This window comes from Oryctolagus cuniculus, chromosome 6 (assembly GCF_964237555.1).
Source record: "Oryctolagus cuniculus chromosome 6, mOryCun1.1, whole genome shotgun sequence".
NCBI classification, from domain to species: Eukaryota; Metazoa; Chordata; class Mammalia; order Lagomorpha; family Leporidae; genus Oryctolagus; species Oryctolagus cuniculus.
In genome coordinates, this window is record NC_091437.1 from 5,193,469 (window position 1) to 5,220,952 (window position 27,484).

The window sequence follows — 27,484 nt, forward strand, 5'->3', positions numbered from 1 at the left end:
CCTTTTTAACATTATCCAATATATTAATTATATATTATGTATGTTCCAAGTTTTCAAAAATGTACTTGTATTGCTTGTAGAAAACCTTAATGCATTTGCAATATTGCTTACTTGGTAAAAATTTGGATACCTGCATAAAAACCTGTCAGGTATTGGATAAGGCAGGTTTCACTGTAGTTCACTTAGTTGCGTATTAGCAGGATCATAAAGCTTTTCTAGGATGCCATGAAATGGAGTAGGCACTGTGGCACAGAGGTAAAGCCGCTGCCTGGGGCACCAGCATCATATATGGATGCAGGTTCAAGTCCCAGTCCTGGCCGTTGCAGCCATTTAGGGAGTGAACTAGCAGACAGATCTCTCTCTCAGGGCTGATGCTGTTGCACAGCAGGTTAAAGCCCTGACCTAAAGCGCCGGCATCCCATATGGGTGCTGGTTCTAGTCCAGCTGCTCCTCTTCCAATCCAGCTCTCTGCTATAGCCTGGGAAAGCAGTGGAAGATGGCCCAAGTCCCTAGGCCCCTGCACCCGCGTGGGAGACCCAGAAGAAGCTCCTGGCTCCTAGCTTCCGATAGGTGCAGCTCCAGCCATTGCAGCCATCTGGGGAGTGTCTCTACCTCTCTCTGTAACTCTGTCTTTAAAATAAATAAATAAGTCTTTGAAAAAAAAAAAAAAGATCTCTCTCTAAAAAAAAAAAAAATGCCTTGAAGTGAGAGTAGTCCTTATAAACTGAGAAATATTAGTAACAAGTAGGAGGGGTGGCAGCTGGGTTTAATAGGGTGAAGCCCACAGAACCATCAGCTCCATGGCACCCTGGGGACCCTCCCGCTAGACAAAGTGGCAACAGCCAGCCCCCAACTCTCACCTCGCAGACAGATCAGGACCTCACAGCTTTTTAAATTTATGTTTTAAAATGCAAAATAAATCAGGGAAACCTGGAGAACCATCTCATGCTCCAGAGGGCAACTGATACAGTATTTCCTTCAAAACCAGCCAGAGGAATTCTTTCCCGCCTGAAACAGCCTGGAGAGGACCCAGGAAAGGGAGGGGTTTCCAAGCACACATCCTGGGCTCTGGGTAACAGAAACCGCAGGGAAAGGAGCCCCAGCAGCTGGGAGACAGCCTCAGCCCGCAGGGCACTCCTGGTCCCCGTTTCTCATCGCTCCCCAGACATGAGGAGTCCTCACTCCCAACTCTGTCTTCACCATCGTAACACTGCCTGCTCTGCCAGGTTCAACCTGACCCTTCGGCTCTCCTTTCTCTTCGGGGTATCTGCTTAACTTGAGCCCGGTGTCATTTCAGGCTGACGAGGTGAGGGTGCTCAAACATGCATGAGCCCTGACACCAAAGACCAGCTGCTACCCTCGCGTCTGCCGCCGACCCCGCCACTCACACGACAGTGTCACGAGGACACAGACGCAGCTTTGCACACTGCCCAACACAGCGACAGCGAGGCCTAGCTTGCGAGTGTATTTGTCCCCTGACAGTAATACCTCGCCTGTGAAATCAGGACTGTCACTTGTTTGTTGTGTTGTGTGCACGGAAATCCCAAGGAATGACACTGTAGGGAAATGCTTCAAACACACCGGGCCCTCTGTATACTTGATTCCAAGACGCTCCATGTGGCTGAGAAGTTAGACTGCCACCCTCCCGCCTTATAAGAAACCAAGGATCTCAGAGGGAACCGACCATCGGGAACAGGGTAGGGCTTGGTATAGCCATCCTGGAGAGAAGAAAGTCACTCCCTGGTTGCCCCAAATATTTCCCAGCTAACTTGCCTCCCAGCACCTGCTCCTGCCCGCCCCTGGGTCAGAGTCCCCAGCTGGAGCCCCTCTGCTGAGGCAGGTCTCCAGACGTTTCCAGGGGGTGGGTGTTTGGCCCAAGGGATGAGACCCTCTTGAAACACCAAATCCCACAATGGAGTAGCTGGCTTCAGCCCCAGCTCTGGCTCCTGCTAATGCAGACCTGACAGTAGCGATGGCCCAGGGAGCTGGGTTCCTGCCACCCACGGGGAGACCTAGATTGAGTTCTGGCTCCCAGCTTCTGCCTGGCCCAGCCTTGGCCACTGTAGCACTCAGGGAGTGAACTGGCAGAAACAGTTCCCCAAACTGGCAGAAACTGCTCCCCAAAACACACACACACACACACACACCAAACAGAAATCACTAAAAAGGCAAAGTCTGGGTGTTTAGAACCATCGATGATAACAGAGAGCATCCAGCCCATTCTTCACCTTAACAGAAAATGAAGGTGCAGAAACCGACGTTATGCTGTGGTACAGGCTGCCCTTAAAGCCTGGTGTGAGACTTGTCAGTGACATATTCCTGACAGGTGTGTAAGGCGCTACCTGACTCCGGCACAGAGGGGCCTGGACACACCTGGACCGCTCCTGTTGTGTGCATCCCCACGTGACAACCGTTCTCCGAGTGCCCTCCACGCTTTCAGACAGCAGGACTGGCACTACCTGGGAGCTTGTTAGAAGGCAGATTCTCAGCAGCATTCTGACACTCAACCCACCCACACCCATTCAACCAGAAACGCTCAGTGCAACGCAGCAACGATGCTTTAAGAGGCCTCCTGGGTGATTCTCAATTCTGAGAGCTTTGAGGATTTCACGCCCTTAGATATACCAGGGTCCTTTTTTCTAAATAGTTCCACCCCATACCTGATATACTAAAGCGCTTGTTTTCCATGGGAACTTGGAATGGAATGGATCATTGCCTCTCAAAGTTTAATACAAACAGCAACACTGTAGGATCTCACAAAAAGCAGATTCTAGTTCAGCTGGAGGGGCCAGAGCCTGAGACTTGCCCTTTCTAATCAGTGCCCAGGTACTGCTGCTGCTAGGGACCACACCTCAAACAGCAGGAGAACAGGTCCAGAGCCTCAACCAGCACAGAGTTTGAGGCTGACTATCTGGGGTCACGGACATGGTGATGTCCGACCCCCGAGGCACCCTTCCATCATGCTGGCACTACTGGTATCAAGAGACAAACGAATCAAGAAACCTTTGTCCTGGACGAAGCAGTCAGCAAGTGGCTGCTTTAGAAGACAGCCTAGACAAAAGATGGGTAGGGGAGGTCAGTACTTTACCTGAGGGGGCTTCACGCTCACGGAGAACAGAATTCAAGAAGTCTAGGAGCCGGCACTGTGGTGCAGCACCCAATATGGGCGCAAGCTCAAGTTCCAGCTATTCCACTTCCCACCAGCTTCCTGCTACTGCGCTTGAAGGCAGCACAAGATGGCCTGGGTACATGGGACCCTGTACCCACATGGAAGAATGAGATGTGTCGCTCCCCCATTCCCGGAGGAATGACACAGGACCCTGCGCTGTTCTTTTGTCTGCTTGGCCCTTCCCGGGTTTGCTGCCGACCCCTCCACCTCCGTGGAGGGGCGGCACCCCCTGCCACTTTCCCCGCTTCTGCGGAGGAGTGGCACACCGCCGGCCAGTTCTCTCGGGGGCTGCTCAGGTGTTCCTTCAGATGTTCCCTCAGATGTTCCTGGTGCATGTTGTCTCTCTCCTCCTTTATAGTCCTCTTCCACCAATCCCAACTCTGCTACCCACACGCCGAGCACACTGCTCTCCTCCAATCAGGAGCAGCTCCTGCAGCTTATCAGACTGATGAGGCAGCTGTGTAGAAGTTGTTTGCTCTCTCTCTCAGCGCCATATTGTGGGAGAGCAGATGCATAGAATAAGTCTTAATTCCAGTAACTTAGTCTAGTCTCATTTGCTCCCCACAGTTCCCCCTTTCTTTTTATTTTTTGGCGTTGATACGCGCCTGTCTTCGGTGCCCCGCAGCACACACTCTGGATGCTCGAGTTGCCCACAGGTGCTTACAAGCCCTACCAATCAGGCAAACCGAACCCGGGTCCTCTCTTCGCCATGTTGTGAGGAGGTTTTTAGGCGCTGATGCGTGCCTGTGTTCGGTGCCCTGCAGGGCACACTCTGCTCTGCCTGCCCACAGGTGCTTACAAGCCTACCAATCAGGCAAACCGAATCCGAGCCTTCTCATTGCCGTATTGTGGGGAGACTTATTGATGTTGATTCGTGCCTGTCTTCAGTGACCTGCGGCGCATACTCTGCTGGAGCTGCCTGCAGGTGCTTATCACCTTACTAATCAGGCAGACCGAATCCGAGCCCTCTCATTGCCGTGTTGTGGGGAGACCTTATTTTTCTCTATTTCTCTATCTCCGGGCATTCCTATTTCTCTTATTTTACTTCTATCTGCCAGCATTCCTATTTCTCTCATTTTACTTCTATATTTCTGTTTCTCTTATCTCCGCGGCTTCCTGGCACTCGCCCCGAGGCGGCTTCTCAGCACCCGCACCGCAGCGGCTTCCCGGCTCTGCACAGCTTCAGCCCGTGCTTCTCTCATCTGCGCAGCTTCCCGGCTTCGCGCACGTTCCGCGGTCTCCGCGCCCACACCACAGCCTCCGCGCCAGCCCCGTGCTTCCTATCTACTCGCGCCCCGCGTGCTCTCTGCACTCAGCGGCTTCTGCTAATCATAGCCTAGCTCACATTTCCGCTACTGGTTTAGTTTTCAGTCTAAGTTTCCCGGGCTAACCTGACAAATTCAAACCTAGCTTACGTCTCCGCTTTTCGGTTTGGCTTCCCGTCTTTTGCTCCCCGGGCTAATCTGACGGATCCCAACCTAGCTTACGTCTCCACTTTTCGGTTTGGCTTCCTGTCTTTTGCTCCCCAGGCTGACTTGACAAATCCCAACCTAGCTTATGTCTCCGCTTCGGCCTACCCCCACGGCTTCATTTTCCCTAACTTATATTTTTCTCTACCTGGTACTTTTCTTAGCTTTTCTTCCTGCAATATTTCTCATTTCTCCTGGCTTCTCCCCATAGTCTGTATCCTAGTCTAAGTTTCTTCTAGCTTTCACTTTCAATCTTAAATTTCTCCTAGCTTCTCCCCGTAGTCCATATCCGAGTTTGTTTTTTCTAGCTTTCACTTTCGCTTTCAATCCTAACTTCTTCCGGCACTTTTTCCATCCGGCTTTTCCCTAGGCTCTTTGCTAGTCTCTCTCTCCGGTATTTTCCCGCTTCTTCCCTCTAGGTTTCCTATCCGAGTCATGGCACCATTATGTCGCCCCCCCATTCACGGAGGAACGACACAGGACCCTGCGCTGTTCTTTTCTCTGCTCGGCCCTTCTCAGGTTTGCTGCTGACCCCTCCACCTCCGTGGAGGGGCGGCACCCCCTGCCACTTTCCCCGCTTCCGCAGAGGAGCGGCACACCACTGGCCGGCTCTCTCAGGGGCTGCTCAGGTGTTCCTTCAGATGTTCCCTCAGATGTTCCTGGTGCATGTTGTCTCTCTCCTCCTTTATAGTCTTCTTCCACCAATCCCAACTCTGCTACCCACACGCCGAGTACGCTGCTCTCCTCCAATCAGGAGCAGGATCAGCTCCTGCAGCTTATCAAACTGATGAGGCAGCTGCGTAGTTGTTTGCTCCTCCCCAGCGCCATGTTGTGGGAGAGCAGATGCATAGAATAAGTCTTAATTCCAGTAACTTAGTCTAGTCTCAGTTGCTCCCCACAGAGATGGAACTCCAGGCTCCTGGCTTCAGAGTAGCCAAGTCCCAGCCACTGTGGCCCTGTGAGGCGAGAGCCAGGAGATGAAAGGTCTCTCTCCCTCCCCTCTAGCTCTGCCTTCCAAATACATCAATCTTTTTTAAAAGGACAAGTTTATCTTGGTGCTAAAGCATTCTGAAATCTATGTGCCACCTGCGTAGTAGACATTTTCTGTGAGGTTTGCAAAGACACCGTGTAAATGGAGAACCTTAAGGGAGTAACATTGAGGAGGTGCCTACAACAAGCACGGTGGACTTCATAAGAAGGGCCAGCTTGGGGCAGTGGTGCCCAAAACGTCCTGACACAGGGTCAAAGGCAGACACACGGACACCTCCCCAAGCTGAGCACTGGGCTTCCTCCCCACACTGCCCTGTGTTGCCACACATGGTCACCCTAGACCTCCCCACTCCAATTTTATTTTCCTTTGCTTCTTCCTTCTTTCTTATTTATACTGGGACCTTTTATCACAGAAATGTTTTCTCTACCATTGCCAATAAAGGAATAAAATGTCTGATGTTGAAAATGCGGCTGAATCATGCCCCAGGTTAACGTGCAAACGCCATGCGTTATCAGCCAGAGCCCCAGGAATACACTGGTGTACACTGTACAAGAATGCTCCACCCGGCCTCAGAGAGCAAATCTCCTCTCCTGAAGGCTGCTGTGGGCAGAAAGAAAGGGGCTCTTCTCTCCCACTCACCATCAACAGTTAGCACACGGGTCCCTGCTTCCCACTCCATCAACCCGACAGCTCCCGGCAGGTACACAGCCAAAGATCAAGCGTACACCTCTAAAACCAATGCATGCTGCAAACTGGAGGCCACACGAGGTTCACTGAAGATGACTCAACACCCCTCTGCTGCCCTGGCTGGCCACATGTAATAGATCTTACTACAGTGGTGTCCTGGGCATGGCGCTGAGCACAGCTCCACCTTCCAGCAGAATCCGACCTCCAGTGCCAGATGGCCTCTCCAAGCAATCTTGATGACTAAGAATTTGTTGGCACGTTAAACTTCACCGAACCACGCTCTGCTGCTACAGAATAAAGAGATGGGATGGTTAAGACCAAAACGTCTCCTCCTCAGTTACTCGCTCCTACTGTCAGCGGCTGATATGCGACTTAGGACTTAAAACCCAGACTCTGAGCTCAGTCTTCCCAGTGGCACTTCAGTAGCTGCCATTTATGTCAACTCTTTCCCAAGCCAAGGAGCCTCTTTGCCTTTCCAAAAGGCCTACCAGGTTCCACCAGGGAATTCTGGATGGTGGGGAAGATTCAGGAAGTGAATTGAGGCTGCCAGGAAGCGCCATCCAGGTTAATCATCTTTGCAGACTTGAGAAGGAAGAAGCCGGCTGGCTGGCTGAGCAGTGCAGATAAGCAGATGGCTCGGGCACAAGCTAAATGAACTGCACACTGGCGTCCAACTTATCCTGTGTCTGATGCCATCCAAACAACGTGATGCTGCTGCAGACTGTGCTACCGACTTGATGAACATTCTCCACGACAGGAGCGAAGGGGACAATTCATTCAACACCTCTGCATCCTTCAGATGCGAAATTCCCTTGGACAATATACAGCTCACACAGTTAAGACAATGGAATAAAATCTGTCCAAGTGCTCACTTAATCTGGTAGGGTAGTGATAAGAATTCCAAGTAGAAATTTAAAACCGAAGAACAATTATGCAAGGTAAACAGGCCCTGGACTGTAAATGAAATTTTGGGGTATATTTTCATAATCAGAAAAGAAGTTCACATCCAGCTAAAACCTGAGCCCGGGCAATAAAACAGAAACAGCATGCATTTCTGCCTCCGAGGCAAACTTGTTTCTTCTAGAGGGTTCCATGCCTAATTTCTATGAACTCACACAGAACAACGAACTGAGGGTCATGATTTCTTCCTACCCAAACGTAGGCCAAGCCAGAAGCATGTTAGCAAGTGGGTTCTAACCACCACGAGCTCCACACAAGGCCAAACAGCAACAGTGGTGGAGACCTTGTTTCTCACAGCTCCGGGGAAGAAAAGCAGCATCCACGGGTCTGAAGTTTACAAACCACTTTATGGGAAAAGCAGAAAGGAGCCGCGCTGGCTCAGTCTTCGTGGAGGTTGTCTCTTACACTGAGGCACAGAGAAGTGGCCCAGGGCCCCGTGCGGCATGTGATTTCATACAGCAGGCAAGGTGTGTGCACCTGCACACACGCCGAGGCAGCCAGAGCTGTGCAGGTCCCCAGAGCCACCACTTGGAGCACAGAAGACATCAGTTTGTATCATTCTGAAGACTCAACTACTACCTTTGACAATGCATGAAGGCTGAAACAGACTTCATGGGTTTTTTCTGTGTTTTAGGAAAAATAAAAGCACAGCAATTATAAGTAAAATGCTTCCAGGACTGGAGAACTCACAGCAAGTAAATGTCAGTGTGACCGTGAATTATTTTTGGTTAAAACAGATTCTTCATATAAACCAAATGCATGACAGGCAAGCAAGAAGTAGTCAATGATACCATGGATGTGACCACAAAATTGCATTTAGCACCTGTTATATGCAAATACTCTCTGGGGTACTGGAGCCACAAGTCCACAGCAGACACCTGTGCTGCACACATCTTCCCTTCTTAGGGTAATAGCAGCCCACATTTACATGGGTAACTGGCCACTCCCACTGCAATTATGCACAGTGGGACCATTGATGGCCTTCTACCGTATCTGCAGGAGGACCCTGACACACTGCAGGCCAGCCAGAACAGCCAATCTCCAGGAGACAGTGAATGCTCTAGTGATGAGCGCATGTCTCAGGTCAGGCCAGTCAGGGCCTGGGTGCTAAACAGACAGAGTCCCTGAGCTGCTCCTGCTGTGACCACTACCACCTAGCACTGTTCAAGAACGAGATACACGGAGAGAACCAACGACATTCATGTCCAGCTGAGATCCCTGCAGCAGCTGACCATTCTGCGCTTGCCCTTCAGCACTGGAAGCCACTCCTGGGGCCTTCAAACAGTGCCCCTGTGCATTGCATTCAGTTTTAATGAACTCCTGTCTCAACATCAGAGACACGCTGGCCACTTCACCTGGGATGCCCAGCAGATCCAGCCGTCTTCTCCCCCATACTACCCGGCATCAGGAAGGACAACAAGCACAAAGGACTCTGGGTTTAAGCTGCGATGCGCCATGAAGGAGCGAGACACGTCAGACAACACGTCACGTGGCATGGCTGTGAGAAACCCAGGAAAAACTGGATGTCCACAGTGAGCAACCTGCAAAGTGGCCCAGTTTCACGAGGTGAGCTGACAGAGAATTTCAGAGAAGGATGGTCTCAGTGTTTGAGTCCCAGGAACCCCAGGGCAAGGCTCTGATGAAGTCCTCCCTGGCCGGGTCCCAGACACAGGAGAAGGGCCAGAGTCTCGGCCCTACAGTGCAGAGCTTTGAGCTCTGCAGGGACCACCCGAGCAGCAAACTCACACAGGAGTGACTGTGGGCAAGCGAGGCGAGGAATTCACTTCTCCACCACCCCCGGAAGGACTGAATTTCAGGGTAATGGTGCAAAGGTTCTTCAAAATGTCCATGGAAAAATAAAAGATCCTGCACATTTTCTGTGCATGTAGTCTAATTAAACAACAGAAAAGCTGTCTTTATGGAAGCATTCAAGCTAATGGATGGGAAAAGAAAGTCAGGATCAGGAAATCAGTACTCTACAATCCCACATGGCATTCACTGAAAGATACAGGCATGGTTAAAAGCAGGGAGGGAGTGTCACAGTGAGGAACGCAGAGTCACCATGGGAACAACCATCAGCCTCAGAACGCTTGAAAGCAAGAATACAGACCCTGCACACCTCACGACAGGTGCAGCACGAAGCACACTGCCCTGCTCATCAAGTGAATGCTAACCAAGCCTGAGGCTCCTCCTGTTTGATGAGAGAGGAATGGGGCCCATTAAATACGACAACGTGGCCAAGAGCTGACTATTTCTGCGACAGGTTACCTGCAGAAGGTAGAAAACAGGGAGGAAGAGGTCTGCTCCCAACCCAGAGAGACAAGAACAAGAGAGTGGGAGAGCATGGGAACCTAGTCCTGACTCCACCCAGTGAATGGGAGAGAACTGCCTGTGGAAGGGGTATCATATGAGACCAAGACAGATGATATGCAAACTGAAGCCTGTGTCACGCTGCAGCCCATGTTGTCTCTGAGATGGGGAACATGCATGCAGGGGTGAAATGGGGAATCCTCCAAGCACATCCGTTCAGGACAAAGCACTTGGTGCAGCAGCTGAAACACAGCGTAGGGTGATGACTCAGGCAGTCAGATGCTGCCACCTGGACTGAGTTCCTGGCTCAAAGCTTCAGCCAGGCCCAGGCCCAGAAGCTGTAGGCATTTCGGGAGTGAACCAGCAGATGGGAGCTTGCTCTGCCCCATTCTCCCTGCCATTCAAACAAAACAAATAATTTCAAAAAACATAGTATCAAAGAAAAGCAAAGGAGGGGTAAGAATTGCAAATGGGGCCAAATCCTGATAATGATGAAATGACCAGCAGGAAATGGAGATGTGTGGTATACTATTCCTTCCATGTCATGGACATTTGGAATTTCCAATACATTCTTAAAATTTTACTGTTTCCAAAGAAAAAGCATCTCTTATTTAATGACCATACTATTGAGAATCACTGAGACAAAACCCATACTGCAATTAAGAAACTTAAAAGTCAAGAGAAAACAAGAGAAGCTGGCTTTGAAATATGTCTTAATAACATGTTTGAGAGCCAAATGTTACAAGATACTGCGCTGAATAGCAGCTGTTCCATTTTGAAATTTTAACCAAGAAAAAAGAAGCTCTTTAGTGGTAGATAAACAATAGAAGAATGATTTAAAACTGAGATACAGTACATTTCTTAACTTAAAAATTTTCTTAACAAAAAGAAAATTTAACTTCAAAAATTATTTTTCACATACATTTTTAGTTGTCATTTCAGTCTGGGATCAATCACTCAATTCAGGTAGGGACACTTGTTTACAAGTGATATAAAAAAATTAAAGGACTGCATTTGACAGAAATTTAACAATGAAGGGTAAAATTTACCACTTAGAATCTTGAAAACCTAAATGCAGTAGAAATTATCTAGGCAGTGTTAACAAAAGAACAAATGTCAACCAAATGATTATCAGCAGAGGCAAATGTAGAAGAAAGAAGCTACAAGCCCCTCGGGTTTGCGTCAGAAACAGGGAGATCGCCCGGGAATCCCTGAGCCACAGCCACCCTGCAGCTACCAAACTAAAGACGGGCACGGCCCTGCCTACATCACTTCGTGGGAAACTAATCAGCAAATCCTAAGGAGACACTTAGTCCAAAGAAAAACTTCTCTGTCAATCACGTTACATTATATGGAAATTTACAACTATAATGTAAGCTGGCACTCATCCAAGCAAAGGTGCCTGGCTTCTCCAGACTCAGGGCCACCTGCCTGCTGGCCCTCTGCTGGTATCCAGAACTTACCCACACGCCATGGTCCAGCTCTCGGGTCAGAAACTGGCTCCACATCCTCTCAGAGGCGGAAGATCGATACTCAAAAAGCTCTCAAGCAAAACCTCAGTAACTGACACAGAAACTGACTCAGCACAGATTTGACCAGAATCTTACCCCTATTAGAACCACAAGAGAAAAAGAATGCTGAGGGGCTGGCGCCATGGTTCACTGCCTCTGCCTGCGGCGCCGGCATCCCATATGGGTGCAAGGTTCTAGTCCCAGGTACTCCTCTTCCAGTGCAGCTCTCTGCTGTGGCCCGGGGAAGGCAGTGGAGGATGGCCAACGTGCTTGGGCCCTGCTCCCACATGGGAGACCAGGAGGAAGCACCTGGCTCCTGGCTTCAGATTGGCGCAGCACGCCAGCTGTGGCAACCATTTGGGGAGTGAACCAACAGAAGGAAGACCTTTCTCTTTCTCTCACTAACTCTACCTGTCAAATTAAAAAAAAAAAAAAAGAATGCTGAAGGAAGACACTGGAAGACAGTGCAAACGACTCTACCATTTGGCCCTGAAATGTTTTCTTCTTCCAAGCAAAGGGTTTTTAGTTTGGGACCAAACTGTGACCAAGCCTCATGTGTGACTATGTCCATCCCAGTGGACATGGTGTCTCCTGGCAGAGAAAAATGGCTGCTTTTACTGACAACCCTGGAAAAGTCCCCAGTCAGTCACTAGGGAAGCGACAGAGTAAGAAACTGTCTTGCTGAGACTCCACGTGCAGCAGCTCAGGACTTTCTGGGACAGGGTCTTGTCCTGGACCCCAGCACCCCCGAGGTTCCAGGAGCAGGCAGCAGTGGGAGCGCTTGCAGCACTGCTCCTCCTTTCATGTCTGCTCCCTCCTGCAGGGGGCGAGGCACCGCTTCCCTCCCCACTCCCTGTTCATTCTCTCATCAACGCCTTCCAGTTCCGCCCCCACCCTTGACAGCGATCCTAAGACTCTGCAAAACCATCTGATGCTTCCAGGCTGTCAAGTCCACCATCGCATCTCTGTCCTTTGTGCATTCAAACCCCAAGTCTTCCACCCTTTCCCACTCTGTCCTCAGACAGCCATCCTGGAACGCCCATGGGCTACACTGTCCCGGCTGCTGTCCCACCTCACTGCCCACTCCTGTCAGCAACACCTATAAGCACTGGCACGTTCCCTTGGGGTTCAAGACAGGAAGAAGCCAGGGTGTCGACACTCCTCCTTCCCAGTAAGTCACAGGCGGTGCTGGCTTTGGCCTCCCTCTTCCCACTGCTTTGCTTCTGACTGCAGGACCTAAAGTTTCTCTGGTTCACTGATCTGTAGACCACCGCCATCACCTTCGGTCTGTACACCACACATGGGTGATGATGTCAACATCATCAATTTCTGGGGAGGAAGTAGAAAACAGAACTCGATGAACCTGAAATTAGCCTGCATCCAAGTGATAATGAGGGAGAGGAAATGACCTGTGGCTGGGAAAACTGCTTCTATGAGTAACAGAGAACCCAACTAAGAGAGGAGACATACCGGGGGCTCCGCTTCCTATCAGCGCATAATTCCAGCAATCCAAGGCTTGTTATACTTAATTTTGAATTGGTAATGAAGTCACAGGATTCAAAATCTAAAGATGTAAAAAAAATCTTGAGGTGGGCATTTGGCTCAGAGGTTGACACCACTTGGGACACCTGCATCCTGGGTTCTAGTCCCAGCTCCTCTACCTCCCACCAAGCTTCCAGCCAATCACACCCGGGAGGCAGCAGGTGGGTCCCTGCCACCCCTGTGGGGGATGGATGGGGTCAGCTTGGCGCACCACAGCCTGTCACAGGCAGTTGGGAATTGAACCAGCAGATGGGTGACTGATCAATCAATCATCTCTAATATAATGAAAACAAATGCTTAATTTTTGAAAGTCTAATGCCAACTCCTTTCCTCCACCTACCAATTTCTCACACCTCATATCTGACTGATTTTGTTTTCCCCCTGAGGAAATTTGTGGGGTTTTAACGCAATGGGAGTACTGGATTTGCTCACCCTTCCGCATTCTGAGTCATGTTAGAAAGACCCTCTCAACCCCAGGTGATAAAACAATTCTCCCAAGTTTTCAGGAGGTTCTGACACTTTTACCTTTCATCGTAAAAGCCTGTTTCCTTTGCAGATTATTCTCACATAGGATATGTGGTTTGATTCAATTTAGAAGTGCTACTACTACCCCTTGGACAAGGAAGCCACTGTGGTAAGTCCTTTGACTGCATTGGCCTTCTGTCTGGACAAAGTTTCAGACCTCAAAGAGTAAAGACAGGCACAGCAGAGTAGGCTCCCTGAGTGGATGGAGCTGGGCGACCAGGAAGGCCAAGGGACCTGAAGTTGATGAGAAAACAGATTTACAGGGGACAGCATTGTGGTGCAGCAGGTTAGGGCTCTGCCTGTGACGCTGGCATACCATATGGGCACCAGTTCAAGACTCAGCTGTTCCACTTCTGAACCAGCTCCCTGCTAATGCACCCGGGAAAGCAGCAAAGGATGACCCAAGTGTCTGGGGCCCTTGCACCAGGCTCCTGGATTTGGCCTGGACCAGCCCTAGCTGTTGCAGCCATTTGGGAAGTGAACCAGCAGATGGAAGTGCTCACGCATGCACACTTTTTTTTTCTTTATCCTCTAGTCTTAAATTCTATTTTCCATGAAATTTGTGAGATACGCTCATATTTAACTCTTAAAGTGCTAACTTGTTTCCAAAGAGGTTGCACCATTGTATGTTTTCACCAGTTGTGTCTGTGTGTTCTAGTGGCTCCACATCCTCTCCAAAACTTGATCATTCCTCTCAGTTTAGGCATTCTGAAGTGCAGTAATATCTCATTACGGTTTTAAGTTGCATTCCTAATGACAAAGGTTGCTTAGTTTACTATACACCCTTGACTGGTTGTTTGTTCTTGCACAGTTGTGTTTGAATGTTCTCAAAAATGTGATTGGGAATGTTTTCTTAAGTTCTTTTCTTTTCCTTCTCTTAAAAGCATCATTAATGAAACAGATTTTTATTTGGAAGATCAGTTTGTCCACTTTTTCTTTTATGTGTCATGCTTTTTATGTTATATCTGAGAAACTTGTCTAACTTGAAGTCACAAGGATTTTCTCCTAGATTTCTTCTAGAAGTTTTATTATCTTCGGGTTTACATTTTGGTAAAAAAAATTTGAGTCCATGCATCATGCTTTCATGACATGCAGTTTCTCAAGTTTTTTAGGATGGAATGCAACAGGTACATGTATAAAGAAAATGTGGTAGCCGGCGCCGTGGCTCAATAGGCTAATCCTCCACCTTGCGGCGCCGGCACACCGGGTTCTAGTCCCGGTCGGGGCGCCGGATTCTGTCCCGGTTGCCCCTCTTCCAGGCCAGCTCTCTGCTATGGCCAGGGAGTGCAGTGGAGGATGGCCCAGGTGCTTGGGCCCTGCACCCCTTGGGAGACCAGGAAAAGCACCTGGATCCTGGCTCCTGCCATCGGATCAGCGCGGTGCGCCGGCTGCAGCGGCGGCCATTGGAGGGTGAACCAACGGCAAAGGAAGACCTTTCTCTCTCTGTCTCTCTCTCACTGTCCACTCTGCCTGTCAAAAAAAAAGAAAATGTGGTACACACAAATGTTGTTTAACCAGAAAAACCCAATGAATTCAGGGCTAGCATTTGGCAAGGCAGTTAAGCCACCACTGGGGATGCCCGTATCCTGTACCACCATGTGAATTTGAGTCTCAACTTGGATTCCTATTCCACCTTCCTGCGAGCGAGGGAGGGAGGGAGGGAGGGAGCGAGCTCAGATTTCCTGAAGAGAAAATACACTGGCAATTTGCAGGAATTCAAATAACAACCAAATCAATGTCTATGAAATCAGTCACCACCTAACCTGGAAACCAAAAGCTGCAAAAATTTTTCTTTCCTTTGTTTTCTTTTTCTTCATTAAGACTTTTTAACCAGACGTATAGACACGCACAGGAGGGCGGGCTTTGCACCCCGAGCACGACGTGTCCTGGAATGCCCCCCGCATCCGGTCCAGTCCAGCCCCGCTCTCGGCTCCCTGCAGTGTGCCGCGGAAGCAGTGTGGACGTGGGAGGTTCCGGGGTTCTCGCCTCCCTTGTGGGACACCGGGATGGAGCTCCCGGCCCGACCCAGTCGAGACCACTTGGGGAGCGATCAGAGGATGGAAGCGCAGGCTCTCCCCCTCCCAACCCTGCCTTTCAGATAACGCACAAAATAACTGCGCACGCCCACAGCACAGCGCGATGTCCAGGACAGGACTGCACTGCGCACTGCCGCCGGCGGATACCTGTCTCTGCACGCCCCACTTTTCTTTTTGGGGAGAACACGCGTGACTCACACAGCCGGTACCGCAGGTAATGGAACGTACGTTCCCCTTCAGACGACCCCCAGAACTGACTGTGGCCAGGCGGAAGACCCTAAGAACGAGCGGGAAACCCGGGCAGACGTGGACGTGGAGACTGCGGGCACGGGGGGACCCCGGTGAGGGGCGCGGCGCTGCCGGACAGGGCGGGTGGGCGAGGCCAGGCCAGGCCCCACGTCAGGCCGCCTTCCTGGGAGCCACAAGTCGCCTGGCCTGCCTCCCGTCTCGAGTGACGCCCCCACCCAGGCCTCCGCTTCCCCGGACACACCCGGGTCCCAGCCTACCGAGCCCCTCACACCGCCTCCGCTGCGGTACGTCCCCAGGCCACGGGCGCGTCCCGCGGCTTCCCCTGCCGTAAACCACGGATGCCACCGACGGAAACCACAGCTGCCCCTGACATACACCGCGGCTTCCCCTGCCGTAAACCACGGATGCCACCGACAGAAACCACAGCTGTCCCTGACGTAAACCCCGCCTGCCCTTGGCGTAAACCACAGCTGGTGTCTCTGTCGTGAAGCATGGATGCCCCTGACGTAAACCATAGCTGCCCCTGACGTAAACCATATACCACTGACCTAAACCGCGGCTGTCCCTGACGTGAACCGCAGCTGTCTCTGTCGTGAAGCATGGATGCTGCTGAGCTATCTGCAGCTGCCCCTGACGTGAAGCATGGCGGTCTGGGCATGCATTTCCACAAGGCCGCTGGGCCCCGTGTGGAGTCCCGGGGCTTCCTGAGGCTCACAAGCAGAGACCACAGGGCAACACAAACCTCGCCCACTGCTCTCACTGCTTCCTGGGGGCTGGGGGAGCCCTCACCTCGGTCAGCTTTCAGAGGTCAAGTTCGACAGGAAAAGCCAGAGCTCTGAAACATGGAGAAGCACATCCGGGCCTCCCCCGCAGCCAAAGGTCGCTTCCGGCGTTCCCGCTGCGGGAGCCCGCCGCCAGCCCGCTGCCTCCGTGCCTCGTGTGTGGGCTCAGTTCGCTCCCCGTAACGCCTCTGCGAGGAAGGAGACATCTCCCCCACGGCTGACCCCGTGGCCTGGCCGCCAGCCCGCTGCCTCCGTGCCTCGTGTGTGGGCTCAGCCCGCTCCCGGGAACCCCTCTGCGAGGAAGGAGACATCTCCCCCACGGCTGACCCCGTGGCCTGGCCGCCAGCCCGCTGCCTCCGTGCCTCGTGTGTGGGCTCAGTTCGCTCCCGGGAACCCCTCTGCGAGGAAGGAGACATCTCCCCCACGGCTGACCCCGTGGCCTGGTCGCCAGCCCGCTGCCTCCGTGCCTCGTGTGTGGGCTCAGTTCGCTCCCGGGAACCCCTCTGCGAGGAAGGAGACATCTCCCCCACGGCTGACCCCGTGGCCTGGCCGCCAGCCCGCTGCCTCCGTGCCTCGTGTGTGGGCTCAGTTCGCTCCCGGGAACCCCTCTGCGAGGAAGGAGACATCTCCCCCACGGCTGACCCCGTGGCCTGGTCGCCAGCCCGCTGCCTCCGTGCCTCGTGTGTGGGCTCAGTTCGCTCCCGGGAACCCCTCTGCGAGGAAGGAGACATCTCCCCCACGGCTGACCCCGTGGCCTGGCCGCCAGCCCGCTGCCTCCGTGCCTCGTGTGTGGGCTCAGCCCCGCTCCGGGTAACCCCTCTGCGAGGAAGGAGACATCTCCCCCACGGCTGACCCCGTGGCCTGGTCGCCAGCCCGCTGCCTCCGTGCCTCGTGTGTGGGCTCAGTTCGCTCCCGGGAACCCCTCTGCGAGGAAGGAGACATCTCCCCCACGGCTGACCCCGTGGCCTGGCCGCCAGCCCGCTGCCTCCGTGCCTCGTGTGTGGGCTCAGCCCGCTCCCGGGAACGCCTCTGCGAGGAAGGAGACATCTCCCCCACGGCTGACCCCGTGGCCTGGCCGCCAGCCCCGCTGCCTCCGTGCCTCGTGTGTGGGCTCAGCCCCGCTCCGGGTAACGCCTCTGCGAGGAAGGACACATCTCCCCCACGGCTGACCCCGTGGCCTGGCCACCAGCCCCGCACTCTGCCGGTCCCGCGTGCGTCAAGGGAGCTGAGGAGCGCAGAACACGTCACAGAACTTGGTGGAATCTTCTAGAATCCGCAGCCGGTTTTTCGGCTAAGGGCTCACACCTCACTTCCCATCACTGGAAATGCAGTCAGCTTTGCACGCCCTCCAGCCTCGAGAACAAGAGATGCAGCCTCCCGCAGCCAGAAAGGCTGGGGCGGGGGGTGTGGACACCGCATCCTGTAGGGACCTTGTGTTTTGTCCCTGTCCCCTAAATTGCACAGCACAACTACACATGATGCATTGATTGACGCTGCGTTTGTGACCGGGCAGGACCGAGAAGGCAGGGTGGTCAGGGGGACTAAGCAGCCCCGTGTCTGGGGCAGCCCCGGCGTCCCAGAGCCAGCTCCCCCTGGGGACAGAGGGACACCTGCAGTTTTTGACGCTCAGTCCAGGATTTGCTCTGCAGGGTTCTTTTCCCTCCAAATGCTGGGGCACTTGGAGAACTCATCAGTAGGAAGCTTGGAGGAGCCGCACTGGATTTTATTAGCCAGTACTATAAATCCTGCAGCTAAAAATTAAAAAACAAAGGAGCTGAAATGAAGAGCATAGGAAAGAGACAGGCTCTCACGATGAGGCATCCACGACCTCGACACAGGAAAGGCACCAAGGCTGAGACTTAATAACACTCAGTGGGCACACTTTAACAAATACCTCACATTTCCTCACAAAGCAGACAGAACATCTCTGTGCACTCACTGTCAGGGAAGACCCCGTACAGAGAGGTTCACTTACCTGTCAGAGCTCACACAGAAACTACACTGGACCGCAGGGCCTCTCAGTCTAACCTCACACCTCCCTCTTCTCAATTCCCACCAGACATGGAAAGCCACAGACAAGAGCACTGCCATGCCCGGCCTCAATTTCACCTCAGTATCAACTTACAAGCTTGACCCTTCCCAAAAAAAAACCTGGCATTTGGCCTAGGTGCCCAAAGCTGAGGGGCCAGAGCCCTTTGTGGGAGAGAAAGCTAAGAGTGGGGTCGTCTTTATGGGGGATTCTTCCCAAACCTCTGCTCCTCCAAAGGACACAAGTGATGAATCCAAACACTTTAATGGGCCACAAGTCACTTTCTTGTTCTTTTTCATCCAGAAATGGTTAGAACAAATATTTCCCTTTCTCTTCATCATATGAACTAAGGCAAAACCCACTCTGCACCCTCTCCAATGGCTGCTTTTTTTCAAATTAAGAAATGAGTAAGACATTTCTATCAGGTTCTCAGGCTTTGGCCAAGACACTGACAAAATCAAGGGATTATTTCAATCCACTCATGACAGTAATAGGGAACAAAATGAAAACAATAACTTTTAAGAAATCCAAATAAGCAAACAAGAGTTTTAGATTAGTACATTGATTTGTTCCTTGCCATCTCCCAAAATGTTTAAATGGTATCACAGAAATGCACACAGCCGGCGCCGCGGCTCACTAGGCTAATCCTCTGCCTTGCGGTGCTGGCACACCGGGTTTTAGTTCAGGTCGGGGCGCCGGATTCTATCCCAGTTGCCCCTCTTCCAGGCCAGCTCTCTGCTGTGGCCCGGGAGTGCAGTGGAGGATGGCCCAAGTGCTTGGGCTCTGCACCCCATGGGAGACCAGGCAAAGTACCTGGCTCCTGCCATCGGATTAGCGCAGTGCACCGGCCACAGCGACCATTGGAGGGTGAACCAACGGCAAAGGAACACCTTTCTCTCTGTCTCTCTCACTGTCCACTCTGCCTGTCAAAAAAAATGCACACAACAGGCCAAAATAGGAGTTGGCAGATGAAATCGAGAGCTGAAATTACCAGCTTGTTTAGAACCGAAATCAGTGCTGGCCATGCCAGACAGTTGCTCTTTTGACAAATAAAGGCAGGACAGGAGGCTTAAGGCTGAATTATGCCTTAACAAATTCTCAGGACACCTCATGAGAAATGAGAAAGATCCTGACAGGGCCAACAGCAAGGTTCTTACTTACCTCTGCCACAGGGAAGAACTGGGCAACAGAGGAAGGGCTGCATTTTGACAAGACTGAGGCAGAGAACCCTGGGACTCAGCAAGGGAGTGGCAGGAACCCTGAATGATGTGGGGACTCAGCATAGACATCACAGAGCTTGCTGCAACTGCAGTCCCAGCTTCCCAGCCCAGAGAACTGCATGGGAACAAGCTACCCACCTCCCTGGCCACCGTGGCTATGGACAAGCAGTTTTACTGTAGGATAATTCCACAGTCCTCACCAGCTTAAATCCAGCTTGGGGAACAGCCTGGGGGATTGCACAATTGCTTTGTGCCAAACAACACACACGAAGCCTCCACAACTGCCAGAATCCAAGAGGAGCCACTGTTGGAATCCTCGTAGACCTGTGGGTCAGCACATAGTTCCAGCACCTCAAGTGACACCACCAGAAGACCCAGGGCCAGTGTGTGTCTCATGGGCAGAGGACAGGCCCCACCATGACCTGCAGTTCCAGATCTGACACTCAGCCCTGACACTACTTGTGCTTTCGCTGCTGGACCTGGTGCTGTTTCTTGTGTGTCCTGTGGCACCAGGACCACTGTTCCCACCATCCATCATCACTCCAGCATCACTCACACTCACAACTATCCTGTCCACATCCTGTGGCTCAGGAAGAGTGGCTTTCCACACCACCAGCCCCAGGACCATAGTACTCAACTTCACAGAGGCGAGTACACATGGTTTTTGAAACTCACCCCCACTGTAAACTCACAGCAATATCTCCGTGACAAGATGCAATGTACACTCTGGAGGCCTTACAGACACTGCCGCCACTGCCTACAGCTAAAGAAATCACATGGAGGCTGCACGTCCACATGCACTTAAAAGCAACCCAAAAGCATCTATCCAACCTACATCCTCCATCCAGTATAAATTAAAAACGATTTTCCTGTAAAAGTTACTCCACAAAAACGGAAGGGGCAACTGCCACACCAGATGCACAGACATCAGCTTGAGACATAAGAAACATGTAAAATCAAGGAAGCACGATAACTCTCAAGGAACACATTAATTCTCCAGAAATAGGTCCCAATGTGAAGGACATTTATGAAATGCCTAAAAAAGAAATCAAAATAATGGCCCTAAGGAAACAAACTGAGAGGCAAGAGAATACAGATAGGCAACACAATGAAATGCAGAAAACGATTCAAAGATAAATTTTTAAAAATAACCAAATAGAAATCTTAGAACTATAAACTATAATCAATGAAATAAAAAATACAACCGAGAGCTTCAACAACAGACTAGACCAAGCAAAAGAAAGAATTTATAAACTTCAGTGCACATCTTTCAAAATAATACAGTTAGGCCAGAAAATACAGGGGGAGGTGGGGTTAGCACTGAGGCACAACAAGTTAAGCCACTGCTTGGAACACCAGCAACTCACATCCTGGGACTGAGTCCTGCCTCCACTTCCAATTCAGATTTCTGCCAATATACCTGGGGGACAGCAGATAAGGGCCCCAGGTGCTTGGTTTCCTATCATTCACATGGTAGACGTGGATGGAGTTCCTGGCTCCCAGCTTTGACCTGGCCTAGTCCAACCTGTTGCAGGCACCTGAGGAGTGAACCAGCAAAGGGAAGATAATTTTCTATTTATCTCTCTCTCTCCCTTCCTGTTACTCCACATTTCAATTAAATCAATACATCAATAAAGACATCTTTTTTTAAAAGGAATGAAAAAGAAGAAAGCCTAGAAGCCACAGGGACAGAGCTAAGTAAATGTATGAGTGTCTGCATTATGGGGATTTCAGAAAAGAAGGACAACAATGTTGAAAACCCATCTGACAAAACATTAAAGTTCCTAAGCCTAAAAATAAATACAGAAATGCAGACCCAAAAACTCAAAAAGATCCCAAGGAGACCAAACCAAAAATCCCTTCTCCAAGACACATGACAGTCAAGCCATCAGAAGTCAAAGAAGAGGGAAATCTAAAAGTTGCAAGTGGAAATCATCAAGTCACACATTAACAAAAGATTTGTCAGCAGAAACTTGACAGGGCAGAAAGCAGTGAGTTAATATATTCAAAATCCTAAAGGTAAACCAAGACAACTATATTGAGAAAGGCTATTCTTCAGAAATCAAACAGAAACAGACTTTCTCAGATAAGCAAAAACTGAGGGAATTCATCGCCACTGGACCGGCCTCACAGGAGACACAAGGAAGTGTATTAACTCATGAGCATTTCTGCTCATGTCACTTAAAATTATGTCTGCCAGCCTGGAAGTCGTGGGTGAGTGAGGGGCAGGCAAAGAAGTTAGGGAAGGGGCATCAAAGTGCATTAGACAGCAGGCATTTGTCACGGTGTCTGTAGCCCCAGTGAATGCATGGCGTCTACGGCCATCTACATTATATTTCAAAATAACTTGAAAAGAACCATCTATAGTTTTCCAACACACAGCAATGACTCATGTCTGAGGAGATGGAAATGCTACTTGCCCTGATTTGATCATTACCCTTTGCAAATACATATGTCACACTGCACCCCATAGATAGATACAGGTAGTGTCAACAGAAAAGGAGAAAACTCCAGAAACCTCGATCAGAGTCAAGTCCCCCTTCTTGCCTCTTGCTGGTTTTGTCTCCTAAAACCTCCACGGAAGTTGTGGTATTTCCTGTTTCTATCTGCTTATCTACTTATTCACATAATAAACACCTTTTAGTAGTTAAGGTGTTTTTTGGTTACCTTCTCTGATGGGGCTTTGCCAGTTGAGAATATAGGGTAAAAAATAGATGGGTCATAATCCAGAAAAAGTCAGATTCAGATCACATTATATCTCAGGGAAGTCACTTCACCTGCCCAGGGCCACTGTTCACATGTGTGAAACAAAGGGAAATAAGCAGACAAACTCTCCAATCTTGCTACAGCACCAGCATTCAGTGTTTACAAGCATACTTCAAAAAGGTCATGGGGAAAAAGGAATTAAAAGTAAGTTTATCTGGGCCCAGAAAAATGTTGAAAATAATCATATAAGAGTTCCTCAAAAATTAATGAAAATACTCATCATGGAAAAAATATACAAAGATCTCAAAGTTATTTGTGCTGGAATAAACTTACCTTTTATGTCCTTTCCACCCCCCCGCCCCCATGAACTCTGTGAAGTGCCCTCAGACTAATGCAAATCACTGCCATTGTTCTTTTCTGAGAACCTAACAAAATCTAGTCAATATCCCGAGATCTACAACAACTGAGAACCACTACCCAAATTAAGCTATCACTTGCATATATGACCACAATACCAGCCAAGACACTCTTGATCCTGAAACAGTCTCAGTGTTACCACTGCAGTAGTAAGTCAACACTTCCTGTGTTCTCTCATCTTTATGCCTTCTTTTCTACCAACTACTGTAGGTTCTTACTCCAGACCAGTGAAGATGAGAGAAGCAGCACACACATCACATGGACATAGAAAACTCTCAGGGTGGACAGAAGATAGTAAGAGTCGCCTAAGATATCACACCTTCTAGAAAGGTATCACATAGCATCTAGTAATGCACAGCTTTCCAAGTGTCCAGTCTCTGTTCTTTGTGACCTATAGAGTATATTTTTATGGGGTTTGTTTTGTAAAGATTTATTTATTTATTTGAAAGGCAGAGAGTGAGCAAGATATTCCATCACTGATTCACTACCCAAATGGCTAAGGCAGGGCTGGTCTGAATCCAGGAGCTTCTTTCTGGCTTCCTAAGTGGGTGCAGGGGCCCAAGCACTTTGGCCATCTTCCACTGCTTTCCTAGGTGCATTAGCAGGAGCTGGATCATAAGTAGGGCAGCAAGGACTTGAGCCAGTGCTCATATGGGATGTCGGCACCACAGGCGGCAGCTTTACCCAATCTGCCATAGTGCTGGCCCATACTTCTGTGGTTTAACAATAGAAATCAGCATTTCTTTCTTAGGACTACATTAGTCAAAGCTTTTTACTTGACATATTCTCATATATTGTATGCAATTCAAGTTCACTGCTGATACCTGAAGACAATTTTTACATCCATTTCTCCAGACAAGAAAACAAAATTCTCCATCTAATGATCCCATTTGTCTCCAAATTTTGCTACTTTAAACTACTGCTTAATGCACAGATTCAGATGTTTGTTTGAGGTGCCATGTGTCACGGTGCTTTATGGAACAAAGCCCTGAATTAGATACCTACTACCTTTGTATGCTTCTGAGGGATTCCCTGGACTCTGGACAAGAGCACGGACCTGAGCCACGGTGGTCAAAACCAGGTGAACCGGTAACTCCCAAACACTGTCAGACTTCTTGATTGAAGATACAGACAGCAATAGGAACCTGTTTCTCCTTCCTTCTTCTACTTACTAAAATATTCTTACACATCTGAAAAAGGCAGAGTAGAACAGCATGGGTAATATCAAACAGCAGCTTGGTGAGTAGGAAAAGGGAGAAAAGTCCCTGAATTAGAAAAGCCAAAATAAGGACCGCTTCCACTCGACAGCACTGCAGGCGCACAGGACTCCTCTGGCTGAAACCGGAGTCACACATCCCTGTGCAGAGTGGGATTTTGAATGCGACCAAGGAGGTGTCATGCCTGCCATCTCCCTGCTGACTCTCTTACTGCACCCACGTGCTTCCTCTGGGAATGGGACACACTCCAATGTGGGGCAAGCAAGTGAGACAGATGTGGAACGAGAGCTTTGTCCTAAGAAAGGACAGAAAGCCAGCGAAGTGTGAGCTCACTGTTCTCTGGGAGGTGTGCATGTGCTGACATGATAAGGAGGAATCAGCAGGCTGAGGTCTCTTAAGAGTTTCCTGGAAGGACCAAACAGCCAGGGAGCAGCAAGAGAATATTCCTTCTCCTCTCCATCAAGCAGAATCAGGAAGATGAGCAGGACCTGGCGTGGGGCTGTGCGCATCTCTCTGTCCTGCAGGAAAAAGGGGCGGCATGAAACCAACCACCTTACCTTGGCCCACAGGCCCATCCGTTCTCAGAAAGGACCCACACTGCAACATGAAAAACAACACAGCACGCAACAGACAGAATCAAGTGTTAATCTGAAAACATACACTACTGAAAATTGTATACAGATTTTCATCTGAAAAGACAATATGGAATATAGAACTTCAAGAGAATTCACGTTTAACTATAAACAAGATAGAGGTAGCATGAAAACAAAGCTGGTAAATCTAGAAGTGACTGTAAGGCTAAGTGCCACACTGGAAGTGACAGTGAAAGCAGTGAAAAGCGCATCTCCCAGTGCGGCAGGTATTGTCAGGATACATACGGAGGACACACTTCCCAGTTCTCAGTGCAGACAAAGTGACAGTGTGACACTGGGGGAGAAAGAGCAGAGGCAACTGAAGAGAGGGAACGAGGTATCTGTGTTGTGCCTAGGCAATAATACTAACAGCTCTGCTTTCTCAAAAATAAATCAGAACGAGATTACACAAAAGGCAAATACAGTAACTCGGCTCTGGCTTCAAGTATGTGAGGACTTTTCTATTTGTTTCCCAGAGTAGATGCGATGGGGGGTGGGAGGAGGAGGAAGAGAAGCAGTCAGCAGTCAGAGGTGAGAAAGCAGGCGTGCTGAGCACTTGCTGTTGGCAGACTTCAACAGTTATCTCACAGTGTTCTAGCCATTAGCCCTCATTTCAAAGTATCATAGCAATACCATTCAGTAGAGTTTCTTGATATTAGTGAATATGTCAACACATTAATATATATATTAATGTATATATTATACCAAAATGTATTGAAATATGGAAAAATTACAATAGAAAAAATCATCAGCATTTTAAGTAGAATAAGTGACAGACACCATCAACAGACATTTAAAGTCTGAAAGCCAGTAGTTCTGTGAACAGGCGAGCTGCATTTAATGCATGCAGGTCAAGAAAGAGTCCTTCAAGTAATCGAATATTCTATTACACTAATATTTACTTCTTTAAACATACACACTCATACATATGTTAAATTAAATGAGAATTTTTAAAAAATACCTTAGGGGTGAACATTTCGCCTGGTGTTTAACCAAGTTGGGGTACCCACATTCCATATTGGGGCACCTGAGTTCAAGCCCTGGCTCTGCTCCCAACTCTAGCTTCCTCTGATTTATACCCCAGGAGGCAGCAGGTGATGGATCAAGTCTCCACATGGGAGACACAGATTGAGCTCTGAGCTCCTAGCTTCAGTCTGGCCCAGCCCTAGGCCACTGCAAGCTTTTGGGGAATAAACTAGTAAAGAGACTTCTCTGTCTCCAAGTTGATTTCTCTGGCTCTCAAATAAATAAGTAACGAAGAAATATTATAATGCCATGTTATAAACCACATTTAACAAAAATAGTTATTACTCTATGGTTAGGTTAATAATGAGTAATAGTAACTAATTCCTGGGGACTGGCACCGTGGCATAGTGGATTAACCTGCCGCTAATGATGCTGGCATCCCAGTTGAGTACTGGCTCAAGTCCCAGCTGCTCTGCTTCCAATCCAGCTCCCTGCTAATGTGCTTTGGAAGGCAGTGAAGGATGGCCCAAGACCTTGGGCCTCTGCACCCATAGGGTAGTTCTAGATGGAGTTCCAAGCATCTGGCTTCAGCCTGCCCCAGCCTAGCCTTTGCAGCCATTTGGAGAGCAAATCAGCAGATGGCAGCTTATTCTTGTTCACTCCTTCTTTCTCTCTCCCCCTCCCTCCTTCTCTCTCTCCCTACCTCTGTAACTCTGCCTTTCAAATAAATAAACTCTTTATTAAAAATATTTTAAATTACCTTGAAATAATTTGAAAACAATAAGTCTTAAAGTAAAAATCGTAAGAATAAAGGAGTTACTTCATAATGAAGAGAGGTTGTCTAAACCTACCATAAAATGGAAGACAGTTTCATAGTTTTAATGGCTAGTATTCCATTCTTGACATGAAAGAATTGAGACATTAAATTTCAGTACTGTTTTAAAACAAAGATTTCAGAATAAGGTCATAGCTCTCAAATCTCTAAAAAGAAAAACAGAATACTAGACTAACAATTTTTTTAAAGGATCACATAAGTAAGACCCAGAATTACTCTTGAAAGTGAGTGTAATAATTTAAAGTATCATCAGAAGATGAATATTTTCATATTGCATTAAGTTCACTTTGAGTTTCTCAAAGATGTAAAACAAAGTTAAAATAGTTCCAATCAAATTGCAGAAACAGCTTTGCTTGTATTATCTTTTTAAATAAGGGAAATCCTTTAATTGCTCAATGAAAGAAATCATTGTTACATATCCAAACAATTAATTCTCAGCAATAAACAGGAAAATTTTCCAGGTAAAAGCAAAACAATGGCTGAATCTCAAATTCAACGTATCTCACTGAAGAAGGCTAAGCAAGAAAGAACACCAGGCATATGATGTCATTTACACAATCTCCTTCATCATGGGAACTAATCTACAGTCGCTGGACAGAGGACAGTGGCTGTCCCAGCCCAGGGAGGAGAGGTGAACTGCAGATGGGCACAAGGCAGCGGCAGGTGTTACCACAAATACCTTGTATCATAACTGTTTTCCCAGCCGTACACACCACAGGCGGTTACAGGTGTCTACTTCAGCACATTGCTTATATCAATCAGTTTGCTATACATCTAATATACTTCAATAAGATTAATTAAAAGCATAAGAGACATTGACAGAAATACACACTTACAGGAATTACAAACATATATTACCCCACTGGCCAAATACATAATTTAAATACACAAAGAAGAGTTTAATATTTTTATTTTTTTCCTGAAAAAGAATGCCTTCTCAGTTTATCTTTTTTTAACTTTTATTTAATAAATATAAATTTACAAAGTACAGTTTATGGATTACAATGGCTTTCCCCCCCATAACTTCCCTGTCACCCATCTCAGTTTATCTTTCCTTGATGATTTATTTATTTACTTATTTAAAAGGCAGTGTGACAAGGAGAGAGGAATGAAGATATTCCATCTGCTGGCTCACTTCCCAAATGGCTGCAGCTAGGAGCCAGGAGTTCCATTCAGGTCTCCTATGTAGCTGCAAGGTCCCAAAGAGCTGGGCCATCTTCTGATGCTTTCT

The 27,484-nt window shown here is 49.0% G+C and overlaps 1 long non-coding RNA gene across 2 annotated transcripts in view; it reads right to left on the reverse strand.

Moving 5' to 3' along the window:
- Positions 1 to 17,729, reverse strand: part of LOC103346548 (uncharacterized) — a 173,302-nt gene extending 155,573 nt beyond the window's left edge. Inside the window, exon 1 of one of the 2 annotated variants that reach the window (XR_011389637.1) lies at positions 15,707 to 17,729. This is a non-coding gene — a long non-coding RNA (uncharacterized lncRNA). The remainder of the gene's footprint in view (positions 1 to 15,706) is intronic. The other variant, XR_011389638.1, reaches the window with a different exon arrangement.
- Positions 17,730 to 27,484: the final 9,755 nt, after the last annotated feature.